The 14,221-nt window shown below is 41.9% G+C and overlaps 50 non-coding genes across 50 annotated transcripts; all 50 read left to right on the plus strand.

Annotated features, from left to right (window-relative positions):
- Positions 1-832: 832 nt before the first annotated feature.
- On the plus strand, positions 833-905 carry TRNAV-UAC (transfer RNA valine (anticodon UAC)). Its single transcript has one exon. It is a non-coding gene; the product is annotated as a tRNA-Val (tRNA).
- A 253-nt stretch (positions 906-1,158) lies between these two features.
- TRNAV-CAC (transfer RNA valine (anticodon CAC)) lies at positions 1,159-1,231 on the plus strand. The gene has a single exon. It is a non-coding gene; the product is annotated as a tRNA-Val (tRNA).
- Positions 1,232-1,321: 90 nt separating this feature from the next.
- On the plus strand, positions 1,322-1,394 carry TRNAV-UAC (transfer RNA valine (anticodon UAC)). The gene has a single exon. It is a non-coding gene; the product is annotated as a tRNA-Val (tRNA).
- A 90-nt stretch (positions 1,395-1,484) lies between these two features.
- On the plus strand, positions 1,485-1,557 carry TRNAV-AAC (transfer RNA valine (anticodon AAC)). Its single transcript has one exon. It is a non-coding gene; the product is annotated as a tRNA-Val (tRNA).
- A 201-nt stretch (positions 1,558-1,758) lies between these two features.
- TRNAV-AAC (transfer RNA valine (anticodon AAC)) lies at positions 1,759-1,831 on the plus strand. The gene has a single exon. It is a non-coding gene; the product is annotated as a tRNA-Val (tRNA).
- A 363-nt stretch (positions 1,832-2,194) lies between these two features.
- TRNAV-CAC (transfer RNA valine (anticodon CAC)) lies at positions 2,195-2,267 on the plus strand. Its single transcript has one exon. It is a non-coding gene; the product is annotated as a tRNA-Val (tRNA).
- Positions 2,268-2,357: 90 nt separating this feature from the next.
- Positions 2,358-2,430, plus strand: TRNAV-CAC (transfer RNA valine (anticodon CAC)). The gene has a single exon. It is a non-coding gene; the product is annotated as a tRNA-Val (tRNA).
- A 90-nt stretch (positions 2,431-2,520) lies between these two features.
- On the plus strand, positions 2,521-2,593 carry TRNAV-UAC (transfer RNA valine (anticodon UAC)). Its single transcript has one exon. It is a non-coding gene; the product is annotated as a tRNA-Val (tRNA).
- A 90-nt stretch (positions 2,594-2,683) lies between these two features.
- Positions 2,684-2,756, plus strand: TRNAV-AAC (transfer RNA valine (anticodon AAC)). The gene has a single exon. It is a non-coding gene; the product is annotated as a tRNA-Val (tRNA).
- Positions 2,757-3,393: 637 nt separating this feature from the next.
- On the plus strand, positions 3,394-3,466 carry TRNAV-UAC (transfer RNA valine (anticodon UAC)). Its single transcript has one exon. It is a non-coding gene; the product is annotated as a tRNA-Val (tRNA).
- A 253-nt stretch (positions 3,467-3,719) lies between these two features.
- TRNAV-CAC (transfer RNA valine (anticodon CAC)) lies at positions 3,720-3,792 on the plus strand. The gene has a single exon. It is a non-coding gene; the product is annotated as a tRNA-Val (tRNA).
- Positions 3,793-3,882: 90 nt separating this feature from the next.
- On the plus strand, positions 3,883-3,955 carry TRNAV-UAC (transfer RNA valine (anticodon UAC)). The gene has a single exon. It is a non-coding gene; the product is annotated as a tRNA-Val (tRNA).
- Positions 3,956-4,045: 90 nt separating this feature from the next.
- Positions 4,046-4,118, plus strand: TRNAV-CAC (transfer RNA valine (anticodon CAC)). Its single transcript has one exon. It is a non-coding gene; the product is annotated as a tRNA-Val (tRNA).
- Positions 4,119-4,208: 90 nt separating this feature from the next.
- Positions 4,209-4,281, plus strand: TRNAV-UAC (transfer RNA valine (anticodon UAC)). The gene has a single exon. It is a non-coding gene; the product is annotated as a tRNA-Val (tRNA).
- Positions 4,282-4,371: 90 nt separating this feature from the next.
- TRNAV-CAC (transfer RNA valine (anticodon CAC)) lies at positions 4,372-4,444 on the plus strand. Its single transcript has one exon. It is a non-coding gene; the product is annotated as a tRNA-Val (tRNA).
- Positions 4,445-4,970: 526 nt separating this feature from the next.
- Positions 4,971-5,043, plus strand: TRNAV-CAC (transfer RNA valine (anticodon CAC)). Its single transcript has one exon. It is a non-coding gene; the product is annotated as a tRNA-Val (tRNA).
- A 90-nt stretch (positions 5,044-5,133) lies between these two features.
- On the plus strand, positions 5,134-5,206 carry TRNAV-UAC (transfer RNA valine (anticodon UAC)). Its single transcript has one exon. It is a non-coding gene; the product is annotated as a tRNA-Val (tRNA).
- Positions 5,207-5,622: 416 nt separating this feature from the next.
- Positions 5,623-5,695, plus strand: TRNAV-CAC (transfer RNA valine (anticodon CAC)). The gene has a single exon. It is a non-coding gene; the product is annotated as a tRNA-Val (tRNA).
- Positions 5,696-6,058: 363 nt separating this feature from the next.
- TRNAV-AAC (transfer RNA valine (anticodon AAC)) lies at positions 6,059-6,131 on the plus strand. The gene has a single exon. It is a non-coding gene; the product is annotated as a tRNA-Val (tRNA).
- A 90-nt stretch (positions 6,132-6,221) lies between these two features.
- TRNAV-CAC (transfer RNA valine (anticodon CAC)) lies at positions 6,222-6,294 on the plus strand. The gene has a single exon. It is a non-coding gene; the product is annotated as a tRNA-Val (tRNA).
- Positions 6,295-6,384: 90 nt separating this feature from the next.
- On the plus strand, positions 6,385-6,457 carry TRNAV-UAC (transfer RNA valine (anticodon UAC)). Its single transcript has one exon. It is a non-coding gene; the product is annotated as a tRNA-Val (tRNA).
- Positions 6,458-6,547: 90 nt separating this feature from the next.
- On the plus strand, positions 6,548-6,620 carry TRNAV-UAC (transfer RNA valine (anticodon UAC)). Its single transcript has one exon. It is a non-coding gene; the product is annotated as a tRNA-Val (tRNA).
- Positions 6,621-6,710: 90 nt separating this feature from the next.
- Positions 6,711-6,783, plus strand: TRNAV-CAC (transfer RNA valine (anticodon CAC)). Its single transcript has one exon. It is a non-coding gene; the product is annotated as a tRNA-Val (tRNA).
- Positions 6,784-7,309: 526 nt separating this feature from the next.
- On the plus strand, positions 7,310-7,382 carry TRNAV-CAC (transfer RNA valine (anticodon CAC)). The gene has a single exon. It is a non-coding gene; the product is annotated as a tRNA-Val (tRNA).
- A 90-nt stretch (positions 7,383-7,472) lies between these two features.
- Positions 7,473-7,545, plus strand: TRNAV-UAC (transfer RNA valine (anticodon UAC)). The gene has a single exon. It is a non-coding gene; the product is annotated as a tRNA-Val (tRNA).
- A 416-nt stretch (positions 7,546-7,961) lies between these two features.
- TRNAV-AAC (transfer RNA valine (anticodon AAC)) lies at positions 7,962-8,034 on the plus strand. Its single transcript has one exon. It is a non-coding gene; the product is annotated as a tRNA-Val (tRNA).
- Positions 8,035-8,124: 90 nt separating this feature from the next.
- TRNAV-CAC (transfer RNA valine (anticodon CAC)) lies at positions 8,125-8,197 on the plus strand. Its single transcript has one exon. It is a non-coding gene; the product is annotated as a tRNA-Val (tRNA).
- A 90-nt stretch (positions 8,198-8,287) lies between these two features.
- On the plus strand, positions 8,288-8,360 carry TRNAV-UAC (transfer RNA valine (anticodon UAC)). The gene has a single exon. It is a non-coding gene; the product is annotated as a tRNA-Val (tRNA).
- Positions 8,361-8,450: 90 nt separating this feature from the next.
- On the plus strand, positions 8,451-8,523 carry TRNAV-CAC (transfer RNA valine (anticodon CAC)). The gene has a single exon. It is a non-coding gene; the product is annotated as a tRNA-Val (tRNA).
- A 90-nt stretch (positions 8,524-8,613) lies between these two features.
- TRNAV-CAC (transfer RNA valine (anticodon CAC)) lies at positions 8,614-8,686 on the plus strand. The gene has a single exon. It is a non-coding gene; the product is annotated as a tRNA-Val (tRNA).
- A 90-nt stretch (positions 8,687-8,776) lies between these two features.
- On the plus strand, positions 8,777-8,849 carry TRNAV-CAC (transfer RNA valine (anticodon CAC)). The gene has a single exon. It is a non-coding gene; the product is annotated as a tRNA-Val (tRNA).
- A 90-nt stretch (positions 8,850-8,939) lies between these two features.
- On the plus strand, positions 8,940-9,012 carry TRNAV-UAC (transfer RNA valine (anticodon UAC)). The gene has a single exon. It is a non-coding gene; the product is annotated as a tRNA-Val (tRNA).
- Positions 9,013-9,102: 90 nt separating this feature from the next.
- TRNAV-CAC (transfer RNA valine (anticodon CAC)) lies at positions 9,103-9,175 on the plus strand. The gene has a single exon. It is a non-coding gene; the product is annotated as a tRNA-Val (tRNA).
- A 201-nt stretch (positions 9,176-9,376) lies between these two features.
- On the plus strand, positions 9,377-9,449 carry TRNAV-CAC (transfer RNA valine (anticodon CAC)). The gene has a single exon. It is a non-coding gene; the product is annotated as a tRNA-Val (tRNA).
- Positions 9,450-10,191: 742 nt separating this feature from the next.
- TRNAV-CAC (transfer RNA valine (anticodon CAC)) lies at positions 10,192-10,264 on the plus strand. Its single transcript has one exon. It is a non-coding gene; the product is annotated as a tRNA-Val (tRNA).
- Positions 10,265-10,354: 90 nt separating this feature from the next.
- On the plus strand, positions 10,355-10,427 carry TRNAV-AAC (transfer RNA valine (anticodon AAC)). Its single transcript has one exon. It is a non-coding gene; the product is annotated as a tRNA-Val (tRNA).
- Positions 10,428-10,517: 90 nt separating this feature from the next.
- Positions 10,518-10,590, plus strand: TRNAV-CAC (transfer RNA valine (anticodon CAC)). The gene has a single exon. It is a non-coding gene; the product is annotated as a tRNA-Val (tRNA).
- Positions 10,591-10,680: 90 nt separating this feature from the next.
- TRNAV-UAC (transfer RNA valine (anticodon UAC)) lies at positions 10,681-10,753 on the plus strand. The gene has a single exon. It is a non-coding gene; the product is annotated as a tRNA-Val (tRNA).
- Positions 10,754-10,843: 90 nt separating this feature from the next.
- Positions 10,844-10,916, plus strand: TRNAV-CAC (transfer RNA valine (anticodon CAC)). The gene has a single exon. It is a non-coding gene; the product is annotated as a tRNA-Val (tRNA).
- Positions 10,917-11,006: 90 nt separating this feature from the next.
- TRNAV-UAC (transfer RNA valine (anticodon UAC)) lies at positions 11,007-11,079 on the plus strand. The gene has a single exon. It is a non-coding gene; the product is annotated as a tRNA-Val (tRNA).
- A 91-nt stretch (positions 11,080-11,170) lies between these two features.
- TRNAV-CAC (transfer RNA valine (anticodon CAC)) lies at positions 11,171-11,243 on the plus strand. Its single transcript has one exon. It is a non-coding gene; the product is annotated as a tRNA-Val (tRNA).
- Positions 11,244-11,770: 527 nt separating this feature from the next.
- On the plus strand, positions 11,771-11,843 carry TRNAV-CAC (transfer RNA valine (anticodon CAC)). Its single transcript has one exon. It is a non-coding gene; the product is annotated as a tRNA-Val (tRNA).
- Positions 11,844-12,096: 253 nt separating this feature from the next.
- Positions 12,097-12,169, plus strand: TRNAV-UAC (transfer RNA valine (anticodon UAC)). Its single transcript has one exon. It is a non-coding gene; the product is annotated as a tRNA-Val (tRNA).
- A 90-nt stretch (positions 12,170-12,259) lies between these two features.
- On the plus strand, positions 12,260-12,332 carry TRNAV-CAC (transfer RNA valine (anticodon CAC)). The gene has a single exon. It is a non-coding gene; the product is annotated as a tRNA-Val (tRNA).
- A 364-nt stretch (positions 12,333-12,696) lies between these two features.
- Positions 12,697-12,769, plus strand: TRNAV-UAC (transfer RNA valine (anticodon UAC)). Its single transcript has one exon. It is a non-coding gene; the product is annotated as a tRNA-Val (tRNA).
- A 90-nt stretch (positions 12,770-12,859) lies between these two features.
- On the plus strand, positions 12,860-12,932 carry TRNAV-AAC (transfer RNA valine (anticodon AAC)). Its single transcript has one exon. It is a non-coding gene; the product is annotated as a tRNA-Val (tRNA).
- A 364-nt stretch (positions 12,933-13,296) lies between these two features.
- Positions 13,297-13,369, plus strand: TRNAV-CAC (transfer RNA valine (anticodon CAC)). The gene has a single exon. It is a non-coding gene; the product is annotated as a tRNA-Val (tRNA).
- Positions 13,370-13,459: 90 nt separating this feature from the next.
- On the plus strand, positions 13,460-13,532 carry TRNAV-UAC (transfer RNA valine (anticodon UAC)). The gene has a single exon. It is a non-coding gene; the product is annotated as a tRNA-Val (tRNA).
- A 90-nt stretch (positions 13,533-13,622) lies between these two features.
- TRNAV-AAC (transfer RNA valine (anticodon AAC)) lies at positions 13,623-13,695 on the plus strand. Its single transcript has one exon. It is a non-coding gene; the product is annotated as a tRNA-Val (tRNA).
- Positions 13,696-14,059: 364 nt separating this feature from the next.
- TRNAV-CAC (transfer RNA valine (anticodon CAC)) lies at positions 14,060-14,132 on the plus strand. Its single transcript has one exon. It is a non-coding gene; the product is annotated as a tRNA-Val (tRNA).
- The last annotated feature ends 89 nt before the right edge of the window (positions 14,133-14,221 follow it).

Raw genomic sequence — 14,221 nt, forward strand, 5'->3', positions numbered from 1 at the left:
AGTCATTAGGTCGACCCCACTAGGTCGACTGGCAGGAAGGTCGACCTGACTTAAGGTCGACATGGGCCAAGGTCGACATGACTTAAGGTCGAATTTGCATAAAGGTCGACATGAGGAAGGTCGACTGGTCATAAGGTCGACATGGGTTTTTCACTGTTTTTTGGTCCGAATGTCGACACAGTCGACATGGACACAGTTGGCAATGAGAATCGGACCTCCCATCGCTCGCTTCGCTCGCAATGCTTTGGGCACGGTGCCTCGCTGCGCTCGGCACACTATTTTATTCTCCCACCATGCCCTAGTGGATGGTAGGGCATGAAATACCGCCTGTCGGCACATGTCGGCTCAAAAAACAGTGAAAAACCCATGTCGACCTTATGACCAGTCGACCTTCCTCATGTCGACCTTTATGCAAATTCGACCTTAAGTCATGTCGACCTTGGCCCATGTCGACCTTAAGTCAGGTCGACCTTCCTGCCAGTCGACCTAGTGGGGTCGACCTAATGACTGTAGACCTAAATGCATTCTGACGAATGACCGCATCCCAGTTTCTAAGACGGTAGAAACTGGGCAGAAACAAGTGTTTTTAACCTAAGCATTTTTCTTCAATGACTCTGTTTTTAGAAAGTGCCTCCTACATTGGTTGGTGTCTGGTATAGTTTCCGAGAAGTTTCTGTAGTGTAGTGGTTATCACATTCACCTAACACGAGAAAGGTCCCCAGTTCGAAACTGGGCAGAAACAATGGATTTTTAGCTAAGCATTTTCATGCAATGGCTCTTTTTTTAGAAAGTGCCTCCTACATTGTATCGTGTCTGGCTTTGTTTCTAAGATGTTTCTGTAGTGTAGTGGTTATCACGTTCGCCTTACACGCGAAAGGTCCTCAGTTCGAAACTGGGCAGAAACAAGTGTTTTAAACCTAAGCATTTTTCTTCAATGACTTTGTTTTTAGAAAGTGCCTCCTACATTGGTTGGTGTCTGGTATAGTTTCCGAGAAATTTCTGTAGTGTAGTGGTTATCACGTTCGCCTAACACGCGATAGGTCCCCAGTTCGAAACTGGGCAGAAACAATGGATTTTTAGCTAAGCATTTTAATGCAATGGCCCTTTTTTTAGACAGTGCCTCCTACATTGGTTGGTGTCTAATTTAGTTTCTGAGAAGTTTCTGTAGTGTAGTGGTTATCACGTTCGCCTCACACGCGAAAGGTCCACAGTTCGAAACTGGGCAGAAACAATGGATTTTTAGCTAAGCATTTTCATGCAATGGCTCTTTTTTTAGAAAGTGCCTCCTACATTGGATGGTGTCTGGCTTAGTTTCTAAGACGTTTCTGTAGTGTAGTGGTTATCACGTTCGCCTTACACGCGAAAGGTCCTCAGTTCGAAACTGGGCAGAAACAAGTGTTTTTAACCTAAGCATTTTTCTTCAATGACTTTGTTTTTAGAAAGTGCCTCCTACATTGGTTGGTGTCTGGTATAGTTTCCGAGAAGTTTCTGTAGTGTAGTGGTTATCACGTTCGCCTAACACGCGAAAGGTCCCCAGTTCGAAACTGGGCAGAAACAATGGATTTTTAGCTAAGCATTTTAATGCAATGGCCCTTTTTTTAGACAGTGCCTGCTACATTGGATGGTGTCTGGCTTAGTTTCTAAGACGGTAGAAACTGGGCAGAAACAAGTGTTTTTAACCTAAGCATTTCTCTTCAATGACTCTGTTTTTAGAAAGTGCCTCCTACATTGGTTGGTGTCTGGTATAGTTTCCGAGAAGTTTCTGTAGTGTAGTGGTTATCACGTTCGCCTAACACGCGAAAGGTCCCCAGTTCAAAACTGGGCAGAAACAATAGATTTTTAGCTAAGCATTTTAATGCAATGGCCCTTTTTTTAGACAGTGCCTGCTACATTGGATGGTGTCTGGCTTAGTTTCTAAGACGGTAGAAACTGGGCAGAAACAAGTGTTTTTAACCTAAGCATTTCTCTTCAATGACTCTGTTTTTAGAAAGTGCCTCCTACATTGGTTGGTGTCTGGTATAGTTTCCGAGAAGTTTCGGTAGTGTAGTGGTTATCACATCCGCCTCACACGCGAAAGGTCCCCAGTTCGAAACTGGGCAGAAACAATGGAATTTAGCTAAGCATTTTAATGCAATGGCCCTTTTTTTAGACAGTGCCTCCTACATTGGTTGGTGTCTAGTATAGTTTCTCAGAAGTTTCTGTAGTGTAGTGGTTATCACGTTTGCCTCACACGCGAAAGGTCCCCAGTTCGAAACTGGGCAGAAACAATGGATTTTTAGCTAAGCATTTTAATGCAATGGCCCTTTTTTTAGACAGTGCCTCCTACATTGGTTGGTGTCTAATTTAGTTTCTGAGAAGTTTCTGTAGTGTAGTGGTTATCACGTTCGCCTCACACGCGAAAGGTCCACAGTTCGAAACTGGGCAGAAACAATGGATTTTTAGCTAAGCATTTTCATGCAATGGCTCTTTTTTTAGAAAGTGCCTCCTACATTGGATGGTGTCTGGCTTAGTTTCTAAGACGTTTCTGTAGTGTAGTGGTTATCACGTTCGCCTTACACGCGAAAGGTCCTCAGTTCGAAACTGGGCAGAAACAAGTGTTTTTAACCTAAGCATTTTTCTTCAATGACTTTGTTTTTAGAAAGTGCCTCCTACATTGGTTGGTGTCTGGTATAGTTTCCGAGAAGTTTCTGTAGTGTAGTGGTTATCACGTTCGCCTAACACGCGAAAGGTTCCCAGTTCGAAACTGGGCAGAAACAATGGATTTTTAGCTAAGCATTTTAATGCAATGGCCCTTTTTTTAGACAGTGCCTGCTACATTGGATGGTGTCTGGCTTAGTTTCTAAGACGGTAGAAACTGGGCAGAAACAAGTGTTTTTAACCTAAGCATTTCTCTTCAATGACTCTGTTTTTAGAAAGTGCCTCCTACATTGGTTGGTGTCTGGTATAGTTTCCGAGAAGTTTCTGTAGTATAGTGGTTATCACGTTCGCCTAACACGCGAAAGGTCCCCAGTTCAAAACTGGGCAGAAACAATGGATTTTTAGCTAAGCATTTTAATGCAATGGCCCTTTTTTTAGACAGTGCCTGCTACATTGGATGGTGTCTGGCTTAGTTTCTAAGACGGTAGAAACTGGGCAGAAACAAGTGTTTTTAACCTAAGCATTTCTCTTCAATGACTCTGTTTTTAGAAAGTGCCTCCTACATTGGTTGGTGTCTGGTATAGTTTCCGAGAAGTTTCGGTAGTGTAGTGGTTATCACATCCGCCTCACACGCGAAAGGTCCCCAGTTCGAAACTGGGCAGAAACAATGGAATTTAGCTAAGCATTTTAATGCAATGGCCCTTTTTTTAGACAGTGCCTCCTACATTGGATGGTGTCTGGCTTAGTTTCTAAGACGTTTCTGTAGTGTAGTGGTTATCACGTTCGCCTTACACGCGAAAGGTCCTCAGTTCGAAACTGGGCAGAAACAAGTGTTTTTAACCTAAGCATTTTTCTTCAATGACTTTGTTTTTAGAAAGTGCCTCCTACATTGGTTGGTGTCTGGCTTTGTTTCTATGATGTTTCTGTAGTGTAGTGGTTATCACGTTCGCCTAACACGCGAAAGGTCCCCAGTTCGAAACTGGGCAGAAAGAACTTTTTTTAATCTAAGCATTTTTCTTCGATGACTCTGTTTTTAGAAAGTGCCTCCTACATTGGTTGGTGTCTGGTATAGTTTCCGAGAGGTTTCTGTAGTGTAGTGGTTATCACGTTCGCCTCACACGCGAAAGGTCCCCAGTTCGAAACTGGGCAGAAACAATGGATTTTTAGCTAAGCATTTTCATGCAATGGATCTTTTTTTAGAAAGTGCCTCCTACATTGTATGGTGTCTGGCTTTGTTTCTAAGATGTTTCTGTAGTGTAGTGGTTATCACGTTCGCCTTACACGCGAAAGGTCCCCAGTTCGAAACTGGGCAGAAACAAGTTTTTTTAACCTAAGCATTTTTCTTTAATGGCTCTATTTTATGAAAGTGACTCCTACATTGGTTGGTGTCGTGTATAGTTTCTGAGAAGTTTCTGTAGTGTAGTGGTTATCACGTTCGCCTCACATGCGAAAGGTCCCCAGTTCGAAACTGGGCAGAAACAATGGATTTTTAGTTAAGCATTTTCATGCAATGGCTCTTTTTTTAGAAAGTGCCTCCTACATTGGATGGTGTCTGGCTTAGTTTCTAAGACGTTTCTGTAGTGTAGTGGTTATCACGTTCGCCTTACACGCGAAAGGTCCTCAGTTCGAAACTGGGCAGAAACAAGTGTTTTTAACCTAAGCATTTTTCTTTAATGGCTCTATTTTATGAAAGTGCCTCCTACATTGGTTGGTGTCTAGTATAGTTTCTGAGAAGTTTCTGTAGTGTAGTGGTTATCACGTTCGCCTCACACGCGAAAGGTCCCCAGTTCGAAACTGGGCAGGAACATTGGATTTTTAGCTAAGCATTTTAATGCAATGGCCCTTTTTTTAGACAGTGCCTCCTACATTGTATGGTGTCTGGCTTTGTTTCTAAGATGTTTCTGTAGTGTAGTGGTTGTCACGTTCGCCTTACACGCGAAAGGTCCCCAGTTCAAAACTGGGCATAAACAAGTTTTTTTAACCTGAGCATTTTTCTTCAATGGCTCTATTTTATGAAAGTGACTCCTACATTGGTTGGTGTCTAGTATAGTTTCTGGTAAGTTTCTGTAGTGTAGTGGTTATCATGTTCGCCTCACACGCGAAAAGTCCCCAGTTCGAAACTGGGCAGAAACAATGGATTTTTAGCTAAGCATTTTCATGCAATGGCTCTTTTTTAGAAAGTGCCTCCTACATTGGATGGTGTCTGGCTTAGTTTCTAAAACGGTAGAAACTGGGCAGAAACAAGTGTTTTTAACCTAAGCATTTTTCTTCAATGACTCTGTTTTTAGAAAGTGCCTCCTACATTGGTTGGTGTCTGGTATAGTTTCTGAGAAGTTTCTGTAGTGTAGTGGTTATCACGTTCGCCTCACACGCGAAAGGTCCCCAGTTCGAAACTGGGCAGAAACAATGGATTTTTAGCTAAGCATTTTCATGCAATGGCTCTTTTTTTAGAAAGTGCCTCCTACATTGGATGGTGTCTGGCTTAGTTTCTAAGACGTTTCTGTAGTGTAGTGGTTATCACGTTCGCCTTACACGCGAAAGGTCCTCAGTTCGAAACTGGGCAGAAACAAGTGTTTTTAACCTAAGCATTTTTCTTCAATGACTCTGTTTTTAGAAAGTGCCTCCTACATTGGTTGGTGTCTGGTACAGTTTCCGAGAAGTTACTGTAGTGTAGTGGTTATCACGTTCGCCTAACACGCGAAAGGTCCCCAGTTCAAAACTGGGCAGGAACAATGGATTTTTAGCTAAGCATTTTAATGCAATGGCCCTTTTTTTAGACAGTGCCTCCTACATTGTTTGGTGTCTGGCTATATTTCTAAGATGTTTCTGTAGTGTAGTGGTTGTCACGTTCGCCTTACACGCGAAAGGTCCCCAGTTCGAAACTGGGCAGAAACAAGTTTTTTTAACCTAAGCATTTTTCTTCAATGGCTCTATTTTATGAAAGTGACTCCTACATTGGTTGGTGTCTAGTATAGTTTCTGGGAAGTTTCTGTAGTGTAGTGGTTATCACGTTCGCCTCACACGCGAAAGGTCCCCAGTTTGAAACTGGGCAGAAACAATGGATTTTTAGTTAAGCATTTTCATGCAATGGCTCTTTTTTAGAAAGTGCCTCCTACATTGGATGGTGTCTGGCTTAGTTTCTAAAACGGTAGAAACTGGGCAGAAACAAGTGTTTTTAACCTAAGCATTTTTCTTCAATGACTCTGTTTTTAGAAAGTGCCTCCTACATTGGTTGGTGTCGTGTATAGTTTCTGAGAAGTTTCTGTAGTGTAGTGGTTATCACGTTCGGGTCACACGCGAAAGGTCCCCAGTTCGAAACTGGGCAGAAACAATGGATTTTTAGCTAAGCATTTTCATGCAATGGCTCTTTTTTTAGAAAGTGCCTCCTACATTGTATCGTGTCTGGCTTTGTTTCTATGATGTTTCTGTAGTGTAGTGGTTATCACGTTCGCCTAACACGCGAAAGGTCCCCAGTTCGAAACTGGGCAGAAACAACTTTTTTTAACCTAAGCATTTTTCTTCGATGACTCTGTTTTTAGAAAGTGCCTCCTACATTGGTTGGTGTCTGGTATAGTTTCCGAGAAGTTTCTGTAGTGTAGTGGTTATCACATTCGCCTCACACGCGAAAGGTCCCCAGTTCGAAACTGGGCAGAAACAATGGATTTTTAGCTAAGCATTTTCATGCAATGGATCTTTTTTTAGAAAGTGCCTCCTACATTGTATGGTGTCTGGCTTTGTTTCTAAGATGTTTCTGTAGTGTAGTGGTTATCACGTTCGCCTTACACGCGAAAGGTCCCCAGTTCGAAACTGGGCAGAAACAATGGATTTTTAGCTAAGCATTTTCATGCAATGGATCTTTTTTTAGAAAGTGCCTCCTACATTGTATGGTGTCTGGCTTTGCTTCTAAGATGTTTCTGTAGTGTAGTGGTTATCACGTTCGCCTTACACGCGAAAGGTCCCCAGTTCGAAACTGGGCAGAAACAAGTTTTTTTAACCTAAGCATTTTTCTTTAATGGCTCTATTTTATGAAAGTGCCTCCTACATTGGTTGGTGTCTAGTATAGTTTCTGAGAAGTTTCTGTAGTGTAGTGGTTATCACGTTCGCCTCACACGCGAAAGGTCCCCAGTTCGAAACTGGGCAGAAACAATGGATTTTTAGCTAAGCATTTTCATGCAATGGCTCTTTTTTTAGAAAGTGCCTCCTACATTGGATGGTGTCTGGCTTAGTTTCTAAGACGTTTCTATAGTGTAGTGGTTATCACGTTCGCCTTACACGCGAAAGGTCCTCAGTTCGAAACTGGGCAGAAACAAGTGTTTTTAACCTAAGCATTTTTCTTCAATGACTCTGTTTTTAGAAAGTGCCTCCTACATTGGTTGGTGTCTGGTACAGTTTCCGAGAAGTTACTGTAGTGTAGTGGTTATCACGTTCGCCTCACATGCGAAAGGTCCCCAGTTCGAAACTGGGCAGAAACAATGGATTTTTAGCTAAGCATTTTCATGCAATGGCTCTTTTTTAGAAAGTGCCTCCTACATTGGATGGTGTCTGGCTTAGTTTCTAAAACGGTAGAAACTGGGCAGAAACAAGTGTTTTTAACCTAAGCATTTTTCTTCAATGACTCTGTTTTTAGAAAGTGCCTCCTACATTGGTTGGTGTCGTGTATAGTTTCTGAGAAGTTTCTGTAGTGTAGTGGTTATCACGTTCGCCTCACACGCGAAAGGTCCCCAGTTCGAAACTGGGCAGAAACAATGGATTTTTAGCTAAGCATTTTCATGCAATGGCTCTTTTTTTAGAAAGTGCCTCCTACATTGGATGGTGTCTGGCGTAGTTTCTAAGACGTTTCTGTAGTGTAGTGGTTATCACATTCGCCTTACACGCGAAAGGTCCTCAGTTCGAAACTGGGCAGAAACAATGGATTTTTAGCTAAGCATTTTAATGCAATGGCCCTTTTTTTAGACAGTGCCTCCTACATTGGTTGGTGTCTAGTATAGTTTCTGAGAAGTTTCTGTAGTGTAGTGGTTATCACGTTCGCCTCACACGCGAAAGGTCCCCATTTCGAAACTGGGCAGAAACAATGGATTTTTAGTTAAGCATTTTCATGCAATGGCTCTTTTTTTAGAAAGTGCCTCCTACATTGTATGGTGTCTGGCTTTGTTTCTAAGATGTTTCTGTAGTGTAGTGGTTATCACGTTCGCCTCACACGCGAAAGGTCCCCATTTCGAAATTGGGCAGAAACAATGGATTTTTAGTTAAGCATTTTCATGCAATGGCTCTTTTTTTAGAAAGTGCCTCCTACATTGTATGGTGTCTGGCTTTGTTTCTATGATGTTTCTGTAGTGTAGTGGTTATCACGTTCGCCTAACACGCGAAAGGTCCCCAGTTCGAAACTGGGCAGAAACAACTTTTTTTAACCTAAGCATTTTTCTTCGATGACTCTGTTTTTAGAAAGTGCCTCCTACATTGGTTGGTGTCTGGTATAGTTTCCGAGAAGTTTCTGTAGTGTAGTGGTTATCACGTTCGCCTCACACGCGAAAGGTCCCCAGTTCGAAACTGGGCAGAAACAATGGATTTTTAGCTAAGCATTTTCATGCAATGGATCTTTTTTTAGAAAGTGCCTCCTACATTGTATGGTGTCTGGCTTTGTTTCTAAGATGTTTCTGTAGTGTAGTGGTTATCACGTTCGCCTTACACGCGAAAGGTCCCCAGTTCGAAACTGGGCAGAAACAAGTTTTTTTAACCTAAGCATTTTTCTTTAATGGCTCTATTTTATGAAAGTGACTCCTACATTGGTTGGTGTCTAGTATAGTTTCTGAGAAGTTTCTGTAGTGTAGTGGTTATCACGTTCGCCTCACACGCGAAAGGTCCCCAGTTCGAAACTGGGCAGAAACAACTTTTTTTAACCTAAGCATTTTTCTTCGATGACTCTGTTTTTAGAAAGTGCCTCCTACATTGGTTGGTGTCTGGTATAGTTTCCGAGAAGTTTCTGTAGTGTAGTGGTTATCACGTTCGCCTCACACGCGAAAGGTCCCCAGTTCGAAACTGGGCAGAAACAACTTTTTTTAACCTAAGCATTTTTCTTCGATGACTCTGTTTTTAGAAAGTGCCTCCTACATTGGTTGGTGTCTGGTATAGTTTCCGAGAAGTTTCTGTAGTGTAGTGGTTATCACGTTCGCCTCACACGCGAAAGGTCCCCAGTTCGAAACTGGGCAGAAACAATGGATTTTTAGCTAAGCATTTTCATGCAATGGATCTTTTTTTAGAAAGTGCCTCCTACATTGTATGGTGTCTGGCTTTGTTTCTAAGATGTTTCTGTAGTGTAGTGGTTATCACGTTCGCCTTACACGCGAAAGGTCCCCAGTTCGAAACTGGGCAGAAACAAGTTTTTTTAACCTAAGCATTTTTCTTTAATGGCTCTATTTTATGAAAGTGCCTCCTACATTGGTTGGTGTCTAGTATAATTTCTGAGAAGTTTCTGTAGTGTAGTGGTTATCACGTTCGCCTCACACGCGAAAGGTCCCCAGTTCGAAACTGGGCAGAAACAATGGATTTTTAGCTAAGCATTTTCATGCAATGGCTCTTTTTTTAGAAAGTGCCTCCTACATTGGATGGTGTCTGGCTTAGTTTCTAAAACGGTAGAAACTGGGCAGAAACAAGTGTTTTTAACCTAAGCATTTTTCTTCAATGACTCTGTTTTTAGAAAGTGCCTCCTACATTGGTTGGTGTCGTGTATAGTTTCTGAGAAGTTTCTGTAGTGTAGTGGTTATCACGTTCGCCTCACACGCGAAAGGTCCCCAGTTCGAAACTGGGCAGAAACAATGGATTTTTAGCTAAGCATTTTCATGCAATGGCTCTTTTTTTAGAAAGTGCCTCCTACATTGGATGGTGTCTGGCGTAGTTTCTAAGACAATTCTGTAGTGTAGTGGTTATCACATTCGCCTTACACGCGAAAGGTCCTCAGTTCGAAACTGGGCAGAAACAATGGAGTTTTAGCTAAGCATTTTAATGCAATGGCCCTTTTTTTAGACAGTGCCTCCTACTTTGGTTGGTGTCTAGTATAGTTTCTGAGAAGTTTCTGTAGTGTAGTGGTTATCACGTTCGCCTCACACGCGAAAGGTCCCCATTTCGAAACTGGGCAGAAACAATGGATTTTTAGTTAAGCATTTTCATGCAATGGCTCTTTTTTTAGAAAGTGCCTCCTACATTGTATGGTGTCTGGCTTTGTTTCTAAGATGTTTCTGTAGTGTAGTGGTTATCACGTTCGCCTCACACGCGAAAGGTCCCCATTTCGAAATTGGGCAGAAACAATGGATTTTTAGTTAAGCATTTTCATGCAATGGCTCTTTTTTTAGAAAGTGCCTCCTACATTGTATGGTGTCTGGCTTTGTTTCTATGATGTTTCTGTAGTGTAGTGGTTATCACGTTCGCCTAACACGCGAAAAGTCCCCAGTTCGAAACTGGGCAGAAACAACTTTTTTTAACCTAAGCATTTTTCTTCGATGACTCTGTTTTTAGAAAGTGCCTCCTACATTGGTTGGTGTCTGGTATAGTTTCCGAGAAGTTTCTGTAGTGTAGTGGTTATCACGTTCGCCTCACACGCGAAAGGTCCCCAGTTCGAAACTGGGCAGAAACAATGGATTTTTAGTTAAGCATTTTCATGCAATGGCTCTTTTTTTAGAAAGTGCCTCCTACATTGTATGGTGTCTGGCTTTGTTTCTATGATGTTTCTGTAGTGTAGTGGTTATCACGTTCGCCTAACACGCGAAAGGTCCCCAGTTCGAAACTGGGCAGAAACAACTTTTTTTAACCTAAGCATTTTTCTTCGATGACTCTGTTTTTAGAAAGTGCCTCCTACATTGGTTGGTGTCTGGTATAGTTTCCGAGAAGTTTCTGTAGTGTAGTGGTTATCACGTTCGCCTCACACGCGAAAGGTCCCCAGTTCGAAACTGGGCAGAAACAATGGATTTTTAGCTAAGCATTTTCATGCAATGGATCTTTTTTTAGAAAGTGCCTCCTACATTGTATGGTGTCTGGCTTTGTTTCTAAGATGTTTCTGTAGTGTAGTGGTTATCACGTTCGCCTTACACGCGAAAGGTCCCCAGTTCGAAACTGGGCAGAAACAAGTTTTTTTAACCTAAGCATTTTTCTTTAATGGCTCTATTTTATGAAAGTGACTCCTACATTGGTTGGTGTCTAGTATAGTTTCTGAGAAGTTTCTGTAGTGTAGTGGTTATCACGTTCGCCTCACACGCGAAAGGTCCCCAGTTCGAAACTGGGCAGAAACAATGGATTTTTAGCTAAGCATTTTCATGCAATGGCTCTTTTTTTAGAAAGTGCCTCCTACATTGTATGGTGTCTGGCTTTGTTTCTAAGATGTTTCTGTAGTGTAGTGGTTATCACGTTCGCCTTACACGCGAAAGGTCCCCAGTTCGAATCTGGGCAGAAACAAGTTTTTTTTAACCTAAGCATTTTTCTTTAATGGCTGTATTTTATGAAAGTGCCTCCTACATTGGTTGGTGTCTAGTATAGTTTCTGAGAAGTTTCTGTAGTGTAGTGGTTATCACGTTCGCCTCACACGCGGAAGGTCCCCAGTTCGAAACTGGGCAGAAACAATGGATTTTTAGCTAAGCATTTTCATGCAATGGCTCTTTTTTTAGAAAGTGCCTCCTACATTGGATGGTGTCTGGCTTAGTTTCTAAAACGGTAGAAACTGGGCAGAAACAAGTGCTTTTAACCTAAGCATTTTTCTTCAATGACTCTGTTTTTAGAAAGTGCCTCCTACATTGGTTGGTGTCTGGTATAGTTTCCGAGAAGTTTCTGTAGTGTAGTGGTTATCACATTCACCTAACACGCGAAAGGTCCCCAGTTCGAAACTGGGCAGAAACAATGGATTTTAAGCTAAGCATTTTCATGCAATGGCTCTTTTTTTAGAAAGTGCCTCCTACATTGGATGGTGTCTGGCATAGTTTCTAAGACGTTTCTGTAGTGTAGTGGTTATCACGTTCGCCTTACACGCAAAAGGTCCCCAGTTCGAAACTGGGCAGAAACAAGTGTTTTTAACCTAATCATTTTTATTCAATGGCTCTATTTTATGAAAGTGACTCCTACATTGGTTGGTGTCGTGTATAGTTTCTGAGACGTTTCTGTAGTGTAGTGGTTATCACGTTCGCCTCACACGCGAAAGGTCCCCAGTTCGAAACTGGGCAGAAACAAGTGTTTTTAACCTAATCATTTTTCTTCAATGGCTCTATTTTATGAAAGTGCCTCCTACATTGGTTGGTGTCTGGTACAGTTTCCGAGAAGTTACTGTAGTGTAGTGGTTATCACGTTCGCCTAACACGCGAAAGGTCCCCAGTTCGAAACTGGGCAGGAACAATGGATTTTTAGCTAAGCATTTTAATGCAATGGCCCTTTTTTTAGACAGTGCATGAAAAATTGTATGGTGTCTGGCTTTGTTTCTAAGATGTTTCTGTAGTGTAGTGGTTATCACGTTCGCCTTACACGCGAAAGGTCCCCAGTTCGAAACTGGGCAGAAACAAGTGTTTTTAACCTAAGCATTTTTCTTCAATGGCTCTATTTTATGAAAGTGACTCCTACATTGGTTGGTGTCTAGTATAGTTTCTGGGAAGTTTCTGTAGTGTAGTGGTTATCACGTTCGCCTCACACGCGAAAGGTCCCCAGTTCAAAACTGGGCAGAAACAATGGATTTTTAGCTAAGCATTTTAATGCAATATCCCTTTTTTTAGACAGTGCCTCCTACATTGGATGGTGTCTGGCTTAGTTTCTAAGACGGTAGAAACTGGGCAGAAACAAGTGTTTTTAACCTAAGCATTTTTATTCAATGACTCTCTTTTTAGAAAGTGCCTCCTACATTGGTTGGTGTCTGGTATAGTTTCCGAGAAGTTTCTGTAGTGTAGTGGTTATCACATTCACCTAACACGCGAAAGGTCCCCAGTTCGAAACTGGGCAGAAACAATGGATTTTTAGCTAAGCATTTTCATGCAATGGCTCTTTTTTTAGAAAGTGCCTCCTACATTGGATGGTGTCTGGCTTAGTTTCTAAGACGTTTCTGTAGTGTAGTGGTTATCACGTTCGCCTTACACGCGAAAGGTCCCCAGTTCGAAACTGGGCAGAAACAAGTGTTTTTAAACTAAGCATTTTTCTTCAATGACTCTGTTTTTAGAAAGTGCCTCCTACATTGGTTGGTGTCTGGTATAGTTTCCGAGAAGTTTCTGTAGTGTAGTGGTTATCACGTTCGCCTAACACGCGAAAGGTCCCCAGTTCGAAACTGGGCAGAAACAATGGATTTTTAGCTAAGCATTTTAATGCAATGGCCCTTTTTTTAGACAGTGCCTCCTACATTGGATGGAGTCTGGCTTAGTTTCTAAGACGGTAGAAACTGGGCAGAAACAAGTGTTTTTAACCTAATCATTTTTATTCAATGACTCTCTTTTTAGAAAGTGCCTCCTACATTGGTTGGTGTCTGGTATAGTTTCCGAGAGGTTTCTGTAGTGTAGTGGTTATCACATTCACCTAACACGCGAAAGGTCCCGAGTTCGAAACTGGGCAGAAACAATGGATTTTTAGCTAAGCATTTTCATGCAATGGCTCTTTTTTTAGAAAGTGCCTCCTACATTGTATCGTGTCTGGCTTTGTTTCTATGATGTTTCTGTAGTGTAGTGGTTATCACGTTCGCCTCACACGCGAAAGGTCCCCAGTTCGAAACTGGGCAGAAACAATGGATTTTTAGCTAAGCATTTTCATGCAATGGCTCTTTTTTTAGAAAGTGCCTCCTACATTGGATGGTGTCTGGCTTAGTTTCTAAGACGTTTCTGTAGTGTAGTGGTTATCACGTTCGCCTTACACGCGAAAGGTCCCCAGTTCGAAACTGGGCAGAAACAAGTGTTTTTAAACTAAGCATTTTTCTTCAATGACTCTGTTTTTAGAAAGTGCCTCCTACATTGGTTGGTGTCTGGTATAGTTTCCGAGAAGTTTCTGTAGTGTAGTGGTTATCACGTTCGCCTAACACGCGAAAGGTCCCCAGTTCGAAACTGGGCAGAAACAATGGATTTTTAGCTAAGCATTTTAATGCAATGGCCCTTTTTTTAGACAGTGCCTCCTACATTGGATAGAGTCTGGCTTAGTTTCTAAGACGGTAGAAACTGGGCAGAAACAAGTGTTTTTAACCTAATCATTTTTATTCAATGACTCTCTTTTTAGAAAGTGCCTCCTACATTGGTTGGTGTCTGGTATAGTTTCCGAGAGGTTTCTGTAGTGTAGTGGTTATCACATTCACCTAACACGCGAAAGGTCCCGAGTTCGAAACTGGGCAGAAACAATGGATTTTTAGCTAAGCATTTTCATGCAATGGCTCTTTTTTTAGACAGTGCCTCCTACATTGGTTGGTGTCTAGTATAGTTTCCGAGAAGTTTCTGTAGTGTAGTGGTTATCACGTTCGCCTCACACGCGAAAGGTCCCCAGTTCGAAACTGGGCAGAAACAATGGATTTTTAGCTAAGCATTTTCATGCAATGGCTCTTTTTTTAGAAAGTGCCGCCTACATTGGATGGTGTCTGGCTTAGTTTCTATGA

Source organism: Crinia signifera, chromosome 3 (genome assembly GCF_055691185.1).
Source record: "Crinia signifera chromosome 3, ASM5569118v1, whole genome shotgun sequence".
In the NCBI taxonomy this organism is placed as follows: domain Eukaryota; kingdom Metazoa; phylum Chordata; class Amphibia; order Anura; family Myobatrachidae; genus Crinia; species Crinia signifera.